Raw genomic sequence first — 15,305 nt, 5'->3', positions numbered from 1 at the left:
TAATGTATTATAGAGTACATAATGAATATTGACTCATACCACTTTTTATCTATCTCCTAATAAATGTATACATAATGTTTAGACAATTTAATATAATTAGTTAACATTCAAAGTTTATATAATTGGCTAACATAAGGGTAAATACGGTAATTTAATGAATAGTTAAATTGTTATAAAGTATGAATTTATATAATGATTAATCGCGCATGAACACATTTTTAAAATAATATTTTAACATTTGTCAATTTGAGCTTACAAAATCTCTTTGGAAAATGGACAACATAAATTATTTTTCAAAAAAAAAAAAAAAAAAGAATGGACAGCAGAAATTTCTCTCTTTTTTATTGTGTCTTTAGATTTTATCAATGTCCACAACCCTTATATAGACATTTTTTTAAAAATAATTAAATTTAAAGTTTGCGTTAATCAGGTTGATCAAGCAATGGTTAACCATTTCAAAGTAATAGAACATTTATACAGTTGCAAATATTTATCTGACAATGCAATGATACAAATAAATAATTACAAGTGTTCATCTAAAAAGTTACAATGGTTTATTAAATTATTGAATTGGTTGAACTAAATTTTTTAAGAAAACGCTAAATATTCTGCAATTGATTATCTCTCAATTGGTCTCAATGTATTAATTTTGTTTTAAACATCTTTTTTGAAAACTGAATGTAAATCAAATTTTGTTACTACTAGGTAGTAATTCGCGCTATACGCGGAATAAGATGTCTATATTAATGTTGAAATTATATATTATGGTTATGTATAATATAAGGTATATTTAAAGTAATAGTTAGGTAGAACTAAAGGTATGATTGTTATCAGGAGAGAAGCAAGAAACTTTTTATAATGGATGCACTAATATTAAAATTTGATATATGGTGTTTGCAAGTTTGAGAAGAAGCTTTAGAAAATATATTTTTTTAAATTTCGTCTATCACGTTGTAGTAGGGATTTAGGGGTAACAAATAATATCGAAAAAAAAGATGGATCAATAACATATTATAAGCAAAACAATAACCGCATGATTTCAAAAATCTGAAGATTAAACAAAATATCCGAACAGCCTTCAACTGTTTTTAGATGTCTGAAACGACCTATAAAATTCAATAATTCAGTTCTGATCATAAACAATAACACGTTTACGTGATAAAACAATATCTTTGAAAAATATTAGGTCCTATTTCTATATAGTGGGTACACAAAGACCGTCGAACCTAACGTTTACGTGATAAATCATTAACTTCGAAAAAGATTAGCTCCTACACTATAAACTAAACAATGTACCACCAATATTGTGATCATCATGTAGGTGAAATTATGATATACATATACATTTTGCTACACCAACGATGCAAAACGGTCAAGCTGTTTCGAGCTGCGATCTTTTACGTAACATTTTTGTAAGTTGTCTCTCATCTACGAAAAACTGGCTGATCAATTTTAAAGTGTTCTGCTCATATCTTGTTGGCATCATGTAAACGAGTCCGTTCTAAATTGTAAAGGTTGTTCCAGATGCGACCAGCACGTGATACTTGCTGGTGGATCGTTCCTGGAAGTTTCTTCTCATCTTCAAGGTCGTCTAATGTAGAGCTCTCATGGCGGCGAAGGTGGTGACACTCGCATGCTTATATTGGTTGCTCGAGAAGATTAATACACTAAGCCGAGACGATTTACAGTGATTGAATCTCCTCGAAACAAAGATCACCTCATCGAGCAGTAACAAAACCGAGTACGACACATTTATTTAGAAATAGATTTTCAACGTCCGCTTTCAGCAATGAGAGGCGGTTCTCAAGAACGTGAGTGCTCTGCTAAATGCATGAAGGCATGTATAGAGAAAAGGGTTCTTTCATTAACACTTGGCATCATACTAAAGTTTCATCGCTTTGTCGTCTCTACGGATCTGTTGTCTTACTGGCGATTGATGTTAAGAGTTTTCAAGGCTCCTAAGACAAATGTTGTAGTATAAAAGATTGTCGAACCAGTTCTGAGGGATATCAAAGCACTGAGAATGCAAGTACTCACTTAATCTAAGTGCAACCAATGATTTAGATGAGTTTTAAACTACTACTAATACTAGAAAGCAATAACAGAATGATACTTTCTTGACTAAGGGAAAAGAGAACTCATGGGCATAGGGATTAGACCTTGGGTGATCAAGTATCGAACTAAGGATGGCAAATGATCAATCAAACTATCAACCTTAAGCCTAGACACAATTCTAAGCAAGCTCTATGTCTAGATGAATGCTCATTTGCTAACATATCTCAAACATCAAACGTCTTTGGTTGAATAATATGAAAGCAATCATTACTAACAAGTCTATTAGCTATCTTAGCACCTTTAACAACAAATGTCTTTGGCAAAGTATACTAAAAGCCTAGGAGAGTTGTCTCGGGCATTTCATCGAACACCTTTCGGGTGAGAAATGCCTAAGGATCAACAACTGAGTGGCCAACTCAGAAGATGCATTATGATTACTCTACTAGCAAGGAAATATGAATGATCTACACTAAAACATCCTAGCTCTAACCTAATTGTGGGAACCGAAATTCACACTGTCGATTTCCGTTTAAATAAGGAAACTAGGAAAACCCTAATTTCCCAGAGGACCCGAATATCTGTTAATTACCACACGTCAAGCAATCAGAACACGAGAATAACAACGATAAAAGTAAGACATCGAAAGAGAGAGAGCAAAGTAGATCTTTATTCTGAATCTGCGTATGAGCGTTACAACAAGGTATAAGCCTGGGCTCGAGAGCTGTCGGCGAGATTCCTAGTTCTAGCAACCCTAAGACGGCTAAACCTAATTGAGTCGCAGCTCGAAATAACAAAAACGGAAAATTGCCTAAATTGCTCTAAGTGCTAAGTTTGCTCTGAAAAAGTTCTCCCCTCTGCTCCTCGCCTAGGACTCCTTATATACTAGCTCCAAGGTCGGTTTACGCTTTTACTCTTCTGCCCTTAAGCCGTCATAGCATAAAATGGAGATTTTCCATTTTTCCCGATCTTCATAATTATCTTCAAAACTTCTGTATTTATCCGCGGAAACTTGACATTTATCCTTCTTCGTGGGCCAAGCGTAAACCATGTTGTGGTTTACGGGCTTTTGGGTAGGAAAATCGTAGGATGGGCTTCGAATCGTGTTTTAGGTCCCTCTGGGCCGTCTTCCGACTCGACACGTTTACTACGAGTTTTCCGCGGTTTCTAATCCGCGAAGTTTGATCGATGAATTAGAATAGCGGGAAACATGGACTGAGCTTGCTACGGTCTTCGGGAGATAGCATTCGAAGGTTTGACGAGAATGCATGGACCGGTGTCGTGTCGATGTTCGGAAAGGTTCAATCGCTACACAGCGACCGAACTTTGGCTCGAGCCCGGTCGCTACGTAGCGACCGAGCGGGACGATCGCTCGGTCGCTACGTAGCGACCGAGCGGGACGATCGCTCGGTCGCTACGTAGCGACCGAGCGGCACAATCGCTCGGTCGCTACGTAGCGACCGAGCCTTGGCTCGAGCTCGGTCGCTACGTAGCCACCGAGCGGGACGATCGCTCGGTCGCTATGTAGCGACCGAGCTTGGCTGAGCTTGGTCGCTACGTAGCGACCGAGCGGGACGATCGCTCGGTCGCTACGTAGCGACCGAGCTTTTGGCTCGAGCTCGGTCGCTACGTAACGACCGAGCGGGACGAGCGCTCGGTCGCTGCGTAGCGACCGAGCCTGGCTCGGGTTTGGTTGCTACGTAGCGACCAGACGGCATGTATTCGGGTGGTAATTCCGTCGTAACCGTTTTTGACCCCAACACTAATCACCCTTAATCTCCCTAACCCATGAATTCAAAAGGTGATTACTCACTAATCTCCATGATTCCTCTTAAACCCATTTGGATTTCAGATTAATCATGTAGACAAATAGATAAGAAATCAACACAAGAACATAACAATCAAAATCCAAGAGATGAACTTCTCAAGAGAGTTTTTGTGTATTTCTCAATAGATCAAAAGATAATCTGCCCTGGTGGCTACAAAAGATGTTTAAAAGATAGGATTTAGAAATGTAAAACGTGCATAATGAAATGACCAAAAGGCCCTTAAGTAAAATAGAAATCGAGCAGATAATAGACGCGGAGCGACCTCGGCATGTCGCTCCGACAAGTCGCTCTGAGAGGTCGCTCCAGGCTTCGCTTCGTGTCGTCTCGCCATAGAGACGCGAACGACCTCGGGGTGTCGCTTTGGGAGGTCGCTCTGAGAGGGGTGTGAGATGCGAGCGACCTCGGGGCGTCGCTCTGGGCAAGTCGCTCTGGGGGGTGCTTTGGAGCGACCTCATGACGTCGCTGCGGAACCTCGCTCCCATGCTCTGCTCGTCCAATGATCACCTATTTCACGTCCTTTAAGCTCCAAATGCATTCAAATGTCCCCAAGAACTCCATGTGGCACTCCAACACCTAATAAGGACAATGAATGCAAAATGCAACCTAGACATGACTAAATCCTAATCTATATGATGAAAATGCTCATGTGAATGGATAAAACAATGCAAATATGCAAGATATCAACTCCCCCAAACTTGTTCTTTTACTTGTCCACAAGTGAACTTTCTAGAACTCATAGGGAGAGAGGTTTGAAGGTGGGAGCTCATAACCAAAAGAAACACAACTAGCAAACATAATTAGCACACTCTTTTATTACACTCTAGCTTCTCTAGGCCTATCTCAACTCTTTTTGCCCTTACACTCATCATCAATCATCCACATATTCAAATCAACCAACTCTCACATTCGTTAAGCACTAAACATTAGGTGAATTCTTGCAAATGGTCAGTTGGTCCAAATCATTTGGTTGGGTAAAGGAAGGCTTTTATTCAAGTGATTCAAGAGGTTCAAAATATATGATTTTTAAGGTGGTTTACTCTCGAAACAAGTAGACTTGACATTGCACATAATATATCTAAGAAAGGGATCAACTCATGCATACAATGCTCAATCTCCATTGTTCTACCCTTTTCTCAAACATACAATTACACAATCATTTCTCAATGTCAAACCCAACTCACATCTCTCACCAAAAGATTCTAAAAACATCAGCTCTTTCTCTTTGAAATCTACAAGAGATTTTTCACAACCTCAAAACATTTCTTAGCTCCTAACAACTTTGCTAGCCTCCTTGAGCTAGAGGTTTCTCTACTTATCCCAATAAAACAATTCACTTAAGCACAAAGAGTCTATTCTTTTCTTTTTTCATTTCTCCCAAATCATAATCACAACACTCACCCCCCACCTATAGCTAGACAATAGAGTGCCCAATCTAGCAAGAATGAAGATCAAGCATTGTCGTTCCCGATACTCTCAACATTATGCGCATGTAAGACTTTCCGAAGAAGGCCTCACTCATCAAACAATGAAAGCTTAAAAGGAGGGAAGGGTTTTGGGAGTGGTCTACCACTAGAGTTTGTCAAAATTAGATTGGCATAAAGGATGTGACAACTCAAGTGTGTATAGCCATGACTCAGTACACAAGAGACCATGAGCAAGAAGCATTAAGTTCGTTCAGTTCAAATAAGGTTGTAGTTGGCTTCAAAGACTGAGTTTCAGCAATCAACAAGTTTCAGGAAGAGTTTTCAAGGCTCGAAACATACAAGTCTTTTTGAGAGGTGCAAAAGCTACTCAGGTGCAACGTAGTGTTCTTTACAAGGCATTTAAAATCATTGCTCCCAATGCAAGTGAATGCAACCTATATGCTCTAGACTCTCCTAGAAATGCAAATGATGCAAACTAAATGATTGATTTTTTTTTTTATATGCAAATAGGTATGCAATGCATGATTCAATGAAACAACATCAAAGTAAACATGATCAAATACTTGGTACCTCCCCCAAACTTGAGTTACACAGTCTGTGTTGTCAAGTAAAAAGAGAGATACCGAAAAGAAGACTAATATGCAAAAATAAAATGGTATATACAGGGGAGTGTGGTGGGTTACCTTCTATGGGGAATGAGTAGAGGGAGATGCTCCCTCCTCGTCGTCCTCAGGTGGTAACTCTTCAAGGTGCTCATCAGCAGGAGTGTCCATCTCTTCAATGTAGAAGGCTTGCCCGAACACAGTTGGTTTCCTCATTTTCCTCTTGATGTCAAAGTGGAGGATGTTCTCTTTACCCAAATGGAGATCAATCGTGCCTTCCTTCACATTAACAATAGCTCCTGCTGTAGCTAAGAATGGTCTTCCTAGAATCAATGGGTCTTGAGCCTCCTCACCCATCTCAAGCACCACAAAATCTGTAGGTATCTCATACCTTCCAATCTTCACCGGGAGGTTCTCTAAGATGCCCACAGGGTACTTCACTGAACGATCAGCTAACACCAGAGAGAGTCTACACTTCTTGTACTGGGTGAATCCAAGCTTCTTTGCAACAGACAAAGGCATCAAGCTGACACTAGCTCCCAAATCGCAGAGACATTTCTCAAATACCATAGGTCCAAGAGCACAAGGTAGTGTGAAGCATCCTGGATCTTCTAACTTCTCTGGAACATCAAGCCTCTGGATGATGGCACTGCACTCATGGGTAAGAATCATCATGCCTTCCATCTCCTTCTTCTTTGCAGCTACAACATCTTTCAGGAACTTGCTGTATTGAAGAATCAACATGAAAGCATCAATGATGTGCATTGCAACCTGAGCTTCACTCATTTGCTTCTCAAACAGAGCCTTGTACTTCTCTAGCAGCTGCCTCTTGAATCTACCTGGGAATGGAAGCTTGGGTTCATAGGGAGGAGGAACAAAAGAACTTTCACTTGCTGGAGTAACAACTTCACCTTCTTGTATTGTTTTCTTCTCTTCTCCAACCTTTCCTTTACTTTTAGCTTCCATAATCTTCTCCAAAATCTCATCATTGATCTTCTCATCAACAATTACCACATCATCATCTAAATTGATGCCCACCTCCTCACCTAGTTTCTCAGCATCCTTGGTGAGGGTTCTAGGAGGTAACTGCTTACCACTTCTAAGGGTGATAGCTTTGGCCTCCTTGGGGTTTTGGTTAGATTTTCCAGGTAGAGATCCTTGCTGGCGATTCTGGTGAGTGTTCATGGAAGCAAACTGATTCTCTAAATTCTTGACTGTAGAAGCAAGGTGTGAGAATTTGTTGTTGTGCTCATTGTAGCTCCCATCTATCTTAGAATGAAGGTTCTTCAACTCATAACCAACATGCTTCTCACTTCTAGTCTGAGACTCCAAGATTTGTTTCAGTAAGGTATCAGTGCTGCTCTCTTGAGGAGCAGAGGAACCAAACGAGGGGTTTTGCTGAGGCTGATAGCTGCCTTGCTGGTTGTTTCTTGGCTGATAGCCACTCTGTTGGTTGTTTGGATAGGATTTCTGTTGGTAGTTGTTGTACTGAAAGTTGGGCTCCTTTTTGTACCAGCTACCATTGTTGTTAATGAAACACAACTCCTCTTGACCTTCCAAACCCTCAACCTCATTGACAGCAAGTGGATCTTCCTGCTTGGAGTTACCAACAAACTTCAGCTGCTCTTGGGTGGCTTTTTCAGCAATGAGTAGGTCGATCTTGTCTTCTAAAGCTTTGATCTCTTTCCTCGTCTGCTTATCATCTGTTCTACTGCCTCTGTCGTGGTCTCCACTGTAGACTGCATCACTCTTTACCATGTTGTCAACCAGCTCTTCTGCATCCTCCTCAGTTCTCCCCAAGAAGAACCCATTGTTAGCTGTATCCAGTCTGGCTCTGTACTTAGGAAGAGCACCACGGTAGAATGTGCTCAGCAAGCTCTCCTTAGAAAAGCCATGGTGTGGGCATTGAGCTTGGTAGCCCTTGAATCTCTCCCAGGCTTCACTGAAGCCTTCCAAGTTCTTCTGTTGAAAGCTGGAAATCTAGTTTCTCAGCTTAGCAGTTCTTGAAGTAGAGAAGAACTTCTCCAAGAATGCTTTCTTGCAGTCATCCCAAGTGGTGATGGAGTCACTGGGTAGAGACTTCTCCCACTGACGTGCCTTATCCCCCAAAGAGAAAGGGAATAGCTTGAGTTTTAAGGCATCTTCGGACACACCATTTGTTTTTGACAACCCACAGTAGCTGTCGAACCTGTCCAAGTGATCAAATGGATCCTCTAGAGCCAAGCCATGATACTTGGTGTTCTCGATCACGTTGAGGAGTCCTGATTTGATCTCAAAGTTGTTGGCTGCCACAGCGGATGCTCGGATTCCCAATCTATGACCACGAATATTGGGACGGTCGTAAGTGCCAATTGGTCGAGCTGCTCGCTGTTGGTTAGCTGGAGCATTGTTATTAGCGCCATTTATGCCTGCATCATGCTGATGTATGTCTCCCATATCAGTGTGCAATCTCTGCAATTGAGCCTGTTGCTCTTCTTCTCTTCTCTTTCTAGCACACTCTCTCTCTAAAGCTCTGATATCTGCAGCTCTTGGAACTAGGTTTGATGGACCCCTGCTCCTCAAGTGCATACACCTGTAGATTAAAGGGAGGTGAAGAAGAATCAGTAACAAAAGAAAATAAAAATGACTTAGTCTCAAGCAAGTGACTAAATCTCAATGTTGAAATCTACTCAGAATTTGGCAACGGCGCCAATTTGATGTTAGGAGTTTTCAAGGCTCCTAAGACAAATGTTGTAGTATAAAACATTGTCGAACCAGTTCTGAGGGATATCAAAGCACTGAGAATGCAAGTACTCACTTAATCTAAGTGCAACCAATGATTTAGATGAGTTTTAAACTACTACTAATACTAGAAAGCAATAACAGAATGATACTTTCTTGACTAAGGAAAAAGAGAACTCATGGGCATAGGGATTAGACCTTGGGTGATCAAGTATCGAACTAAGGATGGCAAATGATCAATCAAACTATCAACCTTAAGCCTAGACACAATTCTAAGCAAGCTTTATGTCTAGATGAATGTTCATTTGCTAACATATCTCAAACATCAAACGTCTTTGGTTGAATAATATGAAAGCAATCATTACTAACAAGTCTATTAGCTATCTTAGCACCTTTAACAACAAATATCTTTGGCAAAGTATACTAAAAGCCTAGGAGAGTTGTCTCGGGCATTTCATCGAACACCTTTCGGGTGAGAAATGCCTAAGGATCAACAACTGAGTGACCAACTCAGAAGATGCATTATGATTACTCTACTAGCAAGGAAATATGAATGATCTACACTAAAACATCCTAGCTCTAACCTAATCACCCTTAATCTCCCTAACCCATGAATTCAAAAGGTGATTACTCACTAATCTCCATGATTCTTCTTAAACCCATTTGAATTTCAGATTAATCATGTAGAGAAATAGATAAGAAATCAACACAAGAACATAACAATCAAAATCCAAGAGATGAACTTCTCAAGAGAGTTTTTGTGTATTTCTCAATAGATCAAAAGATAATCTGCCCTGGTGGCTACAAAAGATGTTTAAAACATAGGTTTTAGAAATGTAAAACGTGCATAATGAAATGACCAAAAGGCCTTTAAGTAAAATAGAAATCGAGCAGATAATAGACGCGGAGCGACCTCGGCATGTCGCTCCGACAAGTCGCTCCGGCCTTCAAGAGCGACCTCAGTGGGTCGCTCTGAGAGGTCGCTCCAGGCTTCGCTTCGTGTCGTCTCGCCATAGAGACGCGAGCGACCTCGGGGTGTCGCTTTGGGAGGTCGCTCTGAGAGGGGTGTGAGATGCGAGCGACCTCGGGGCGTCGCTCTGGGCAAGTCGCTCTGGGGGGTGCTTTGGAGCGACCTCATGACGTCGCTGCGGAACCTCGCTCTCATGCTCTACTCGTCCAATGATCACCTATTTCACGTCCTTTAAGCTCCAAATGCATTCAAATTTCCCCAAGAACTCCATGTGGCACTCCAACACCTAATAAGGACAATGAATGCAAAATGCAACCTAGACATGACTAAATCCTAATCTATATGATGAAAATGCTCATGGATGAATGGATAAAACAATGCAAATATGCAAGATATCAGCGATATATCATATGGGTTACCGTTTTTAATAGAAACGTATAGAGGAATAAGGAAGTTTTATTGATGCGATGATTATATTTACAGGATTGATAAATCAACTAATCGAACTTGAAACTGAAGGTTTATCACGTAAAAGTGTTCGTCTAGAAAAGTGTATATGGTATGGAGTTCTTTTAAAGAAATATTAGTGTGAACACATTAAATTCACAGTTTTTGTGAGAAACGTTCTCTACGTGACACTTAAGAATTTTACTAAATAAAAGTTTCTCATGAAGCCAAGTCATCATTCTTTGCCAATAAACTTTTAAGGTAAGTTTTAAAAATGATTTTCCTTTAATATATAGGGGATTACGTGGATATGTTTTTTTTAACTCCACATTAGCAACAATCGGCTAAAATTTATGTTAATATTCTGTTTACTAATTCTATTTTTTGGAAATTTTATAATATTTTCAAGTAACTGGAAGTTATAATTTATAATATTTTTTTACAAATTAAAATAAATAGAGTTTAAAAGATAAAATAAGGGAAATTGTCAAGAATACAACATTCATAGTACCACTTTTCACATTTACGCTAATCACCTTTACCCTCATATTAATGAAGGTTAAAAGACATTTATAACCCTAGAGTTAACTAATACAGACTTAGAGTTTAAAGTTGAGCGGTGGGGTATGGTTTTTGGAATGTAAAATTTTGGATTTTAATAAATATATAAATAAATACTTTAAAAATATAATTTTTTTTTAAAAAAAAGTTTTAAAAATAATTTTTGATTTTCAAAAACAAATTTCGGAAAAAAGAATTTAAACAAAAAATTTATAAGAAAGTTACAAATTTGAAAAGGGAAATACCCTAAGATAGCACTATAAATGTTTCTATCACAAATATAGACTCTAATAATCAAAATGACCAAAATATTTCATTGAAGAGGTAAATATATACTTATACCCCTAAGGTTAACTAATCCAAACCTTAGGGTTTAGAGTTAAGGGGTGGGATTTGGGTTTGAAGTTTAAAATTTTATAAAATTGAAAATAAATATTAAAATTTTGAAAATAAAAATTTTAAAAATAGTTTCAAAAAATATTTTCAAATTACAAAAAGAAAATTAAAAAGAATTGCGAAAAAAATTCAAAAAAGCAATTTATAAAAAAGTTCGAATTTGAAAACATATAATCTAAAACTATATATTTTTTATTTTTTATATATCTAGGGTATTAGTGTCCTTTTACCTATTAAATGAAATATTTTGGTTATTTTCCTCCTTGTGGTCTATTTTTGTGACCAAAACTTGAAAATAGTCTATTTATGAGAATTGCCCATTTGAAAATGTATAATTCGAAAATATAAAAAAAATATTTTTATTATTATTTATTTAAATAATTATTTATCATATATATAGAGAGAACAAATGTATGGTAGATCGTAAAATCTACACTAGGTATTTGACAGTGATCGAAAGTTTAATCTAGGGAAGATAAAATGATGTAGGCAACGATTTCTTTAGAACACAACGGTGTAATCAGTTTCCAATAGGCAAAGATCGATTTTATTGATGATTAAGGGTGAATACAATGAATGAAATGAGATCGACGTTACAAACGAGATCGATAAGAGAGAAGATCTAAAGCTAGGTGAAAACAAGATCGATGTATGGGTGTAGCTCTCTCTAAGATTTTCAACATGTCGTTCTTCATAAGCGTCGATCTCCTTTTGTAGTGAATTGAGTCCGAGATCCTCGTAACCGTTATGCGATCTTCAGGCTTTCGATCTCTCTTCGAACAGCTCGTAACGGGCCTCCTACTTGTTCTACACCGCACGGCCCAGACCGATGTTGGCCTATTTAACTGTTGAGCAATATTGGCTCTAACAGGTATAAGAGTCTTTTGTCACTTAATGAATAATGTATTTTTGAAAATATCTTTTTAGTAATGCTAAACATAAATAATATTACCAAGAAAGTGGTAAACATGAAAATGCTCCAAAAAATAATTATGATTATGAAATAGTAATTGAGAATCTGAGTGAAGGTTTAATACTACACTTATAAAGATTTTAATTAACTAAGAAGATATTTTTCTATACGAACGTATAGTCTCATAAGATATTAACATTTTCTTTTTCTCATTTTTTTTGGTTAGTGTAAACAATATAAAATTTATTAACAACATATATTTTCAACGTAATTAACTAAATCTCAGATATGTAATTTTTTTTTTTTTTGATAATCCTCAGATATGTAATTTTCTACGAAAGAATTACAATCTCCAAATATCATTAGTTGTTTTTGCTGGATTTTAATTGAAACCATTTTTTAGTTATGTGTTATAAATGTTTTAGATGACTACTAGCTTATGAATCAAAGCTTTCATCATTGTACGTCAATTGTCATTTGTATGTTCTTTAAAGAGTCAAATTATACCATAAAACTGATGCAACCAGTACAATTTAAAAAAAACATAATTTCATAACCACAAATAGACTGTTTCAGTTTTATGATTTTGACAAGGAGTCGACAACATAAATTACAAGACTTCCGAATACCCGGAAAGAAGTGTAGCAATAAAGGAAAATGTTTTCCTTCCGCTTGCCAGGATGTTCACTCTTCATGCCCTCCTTCGCCTCGTCTATTAAGTTAGCTTTTCATGACAAGATACAAGGATCGCTGAATCAAATAACTAACTACACAAACATGATGATGAACTCATTGTTGATTTCTTTCTTATTCTGATTTTTTTGTAGTATCTTTTTAACAAAGAGCAAGATAATTAAACAGATTATACCATTCAAAACTCAAAAGCATGTATTACACTTCAATAAGTGGGCATGTTCTATTATAAAGATATTATGTTTGTACTTGTAATTCAGATATGTAGATCATACATATAATGATATGCCTTGGAATTTTTCGATGAGGTTGATAAGGACAAATTGAAATTGTGTTCTTATCAGATTTCTCTTCAGAACTTTTTGTTCTGGTCATTCCACATCTTCTTCGAGTCCAACTTTTCCCCAATTAAACGCATGCATAGGAAGATGAGTGTTAAACTATACTCTTTAGTAAGAAGTTTGCCTTTAAAGATCTCTCACTTAGAATTTACCAACAATATGGACAACTTTCAGAAACCTTACAAAAATTATTCATAAAGAATGAAACAGACGAAACCACTGATGTATTGTGTTTTTAACACTTTAAAGCTCTTTTTGGAACAAATAATGATCGGTTTTTGAAGGTATTTTGGTCTTCTCGGCGTCTTTTGTTGTTCTTCAATATAATTTACAGGTTACAGGTTAGCTTGTGGGAAAAGAACGCATTTGTAGATTATTTTGGGGCGAAATGAGCCATTGTTCAAATTATGCTGGAATGGCGAACATAGAGTGCCCACTCCATGTTACCTAGAGCACCTTTTCCCTAACTTGGAGCACCCGCTCCGTATATCGTGGGTCACCCGATCCTTGCCACATTGGGAAAAATTTCCATTTTTAGAAAAAGATGCGTTCTGAAGACCCAAAAACCTAAAGACTTGATTCTATGTTGTATTTTTGATCTGTGCTGGTTCCTGACGGCTAGAGAGAGTGTTAGAGAGAATTGAGATATTTGTAACTCATTTGGATCATTTTGTAGACTTTTGGAAGAGGATTCTTGTACTCATTTGGAGAAGATCTTCTTAACCCTTTCTCATTTTTAACACAATTTCATGATGTTTTTTTCTATGACTTCATTTTGTTATTGCTTGAATATGAGTGAGTAGTCTTCTAGTTGGGTTAAGGGATTCTCATAGGGAATTTCTCGATGTGTTGATCTAGAAAACTGTTAGACTAGGGATTTATGTTTTGGATCTTTGTCTACTGATTTTCTTAAGGCTGAGACTTGTCTGATCACCTAGTCTCTGATTCTAGGAATTTAATCGCACTGAAAATGTTGTTTGAATTCCCGAAATATAGTAGATGAGCAAGGTTTTTGTAACCAACAGAAGTTGATGTTACTGCACCTTGTGAACTGATCAAACCTGAAGCTAAAGCTTGTTTAAAATCTGAGATACAGTGGAAGCTAGTATTTAGGATTCTAAGTATAGGGTGTTAGCGCTACGGAAGTAGGTTAACTCTAATATTGTGATTTGAGTTCGAGACGTTGTTGTATGGTGTTTCTCTGTCTGCTTGTTGTGTGATCATTACTGAAGAGAAATCCCTGAGAATTCCCAATGCCCAACGCTTGTTCTAGTTGTTTACAAACTCGTTTTATTTGTCTTTTGCTCTCGCTTATTCTTGCTTATTTGAATTAAAAAACTGAAAATCAAACAAACAAATTTATTTTATCGCTTTAGCTAGTAACTTGTGTGCTACTCTACGTGTGGTCATCGCCCGTATTACTATTGCGTACTTCACTTAGCACTTGCAGTTAGATAATCGGGTTAAAACCTGACCTATCAACCAACTAAAGGGTATATATATACATTTAACAGAAAAATACGCCAGTACAGAAAGAGCTTTATATTAAACGTCAAAATCATTATATTCTTCAGTACATAGAGAACCAATACATAGGAGGTATGTTTGGTTTAAGAACTTAACAAATGCTTTAAAAATCGAACACGTGACTGAAGCGAAACATATACCAGATTAATCCTACTATATAAAAATGACTAAATTCAAGGTTTTTGTGATTATCCACCTCAACCAAAATATTCTCATCCAAAAATAATTAGAAATAGTCATTTAGAAGATAATTAACTAACATACGACTTTTGATATTTCTAGAAATTTCAAATTTGTAACTGCTAATTTATTAATAGAATCATATATCTATATTGAATTATGTTCTATTTTTAATCGTTAGACTTCAAGGGTAAATAAATTATTAATTTATAATATATATAGTTTATAACTTTATATTGTAGTTATAAATAAAGAGAAAATAACCGGGAATGGTGAAGAAGCTCATGTAAAATTATGTAATTAAAATGGTAAAATGATGAGTATGGTGAGGGGAATCTAAGAAAATTTGTTGTACAAATTATGGTGCTTTCTTCGTCCACTATAATGATTTAAAATAAAATATATATTCATATAAATAAATCAATATTTGTTTTTTTTTTTGTAAGATGTTAAAATTATCATTTTCTGAAAGGTTACACTGTTGTTTTTAAACAATTTATTACATCAAATAAACAAAAACAACCAATAACAACTCAAGGTAAAAAAAGCCTTAAAGAAGTATTATACAAGAAAGATAAAAAGAAGTAGAGAACAGGAGAAAGAATAACTTGTTTAGATAAATATGAACAAATTGTATAACTAAAATGGG

At 36.8% G+C, this 15,305-nt stretch overlaps 1 long non-coding RNA gene and 1 other non-coding gene across 2 annotated transcripts; one reads left to right on the top strand and one right to left on the bottom strand.

Moving 5' to 3' along the window:
• The first annotated feature begins 7,795 nt into the window (after window positions 1-7,795).
• LOC117126379 lies at window positions 7,796-7,902 on the top strand. Its single transcript, XR_004448947.1, has one exon. It is a non-coding gene; the product is annotated as a small nucleolar RNA R71 (small nucleolar RNA).
• A 4,234-nt stretch (window positions 7,903-12,136) lies between these two features.
• LOC117126276 lies at window positions 12,137-14,887 on the bottom strand. The gene is made up of 2 exons (XR_004448820.1): window positions 14,433-14,887; window positions 12,137-13,168 (listed from the first exon to the last, which is right to left on the bottom strand). It is a non-coding gene; the product is annotated as an uncharacterized LOC117126276 (long non-coding RNA).
• Between the last annotated feature and the right edge of the window lie 418 nt (window positions 14,888-15,305).

Source organism: Brassica rapa, chromosome A06 (genome assembly GCF_000309985.2).
Source record: "Brassica rapa cultivar Chiifu-401-42 chromosome A06, CAAS_Brap_v3.01, whole genome shotgun sequence".
Classification (NCBI taxonomy): Eukaryota; Viridiplantae; Streptophyta; class Magnoliopsida; order Brassicales; family Brassicaceae; genus Brassica; species Brassica rapa.
This window is presented reverse-complemented; position numbering and strand designations above follow the sequence as displayed.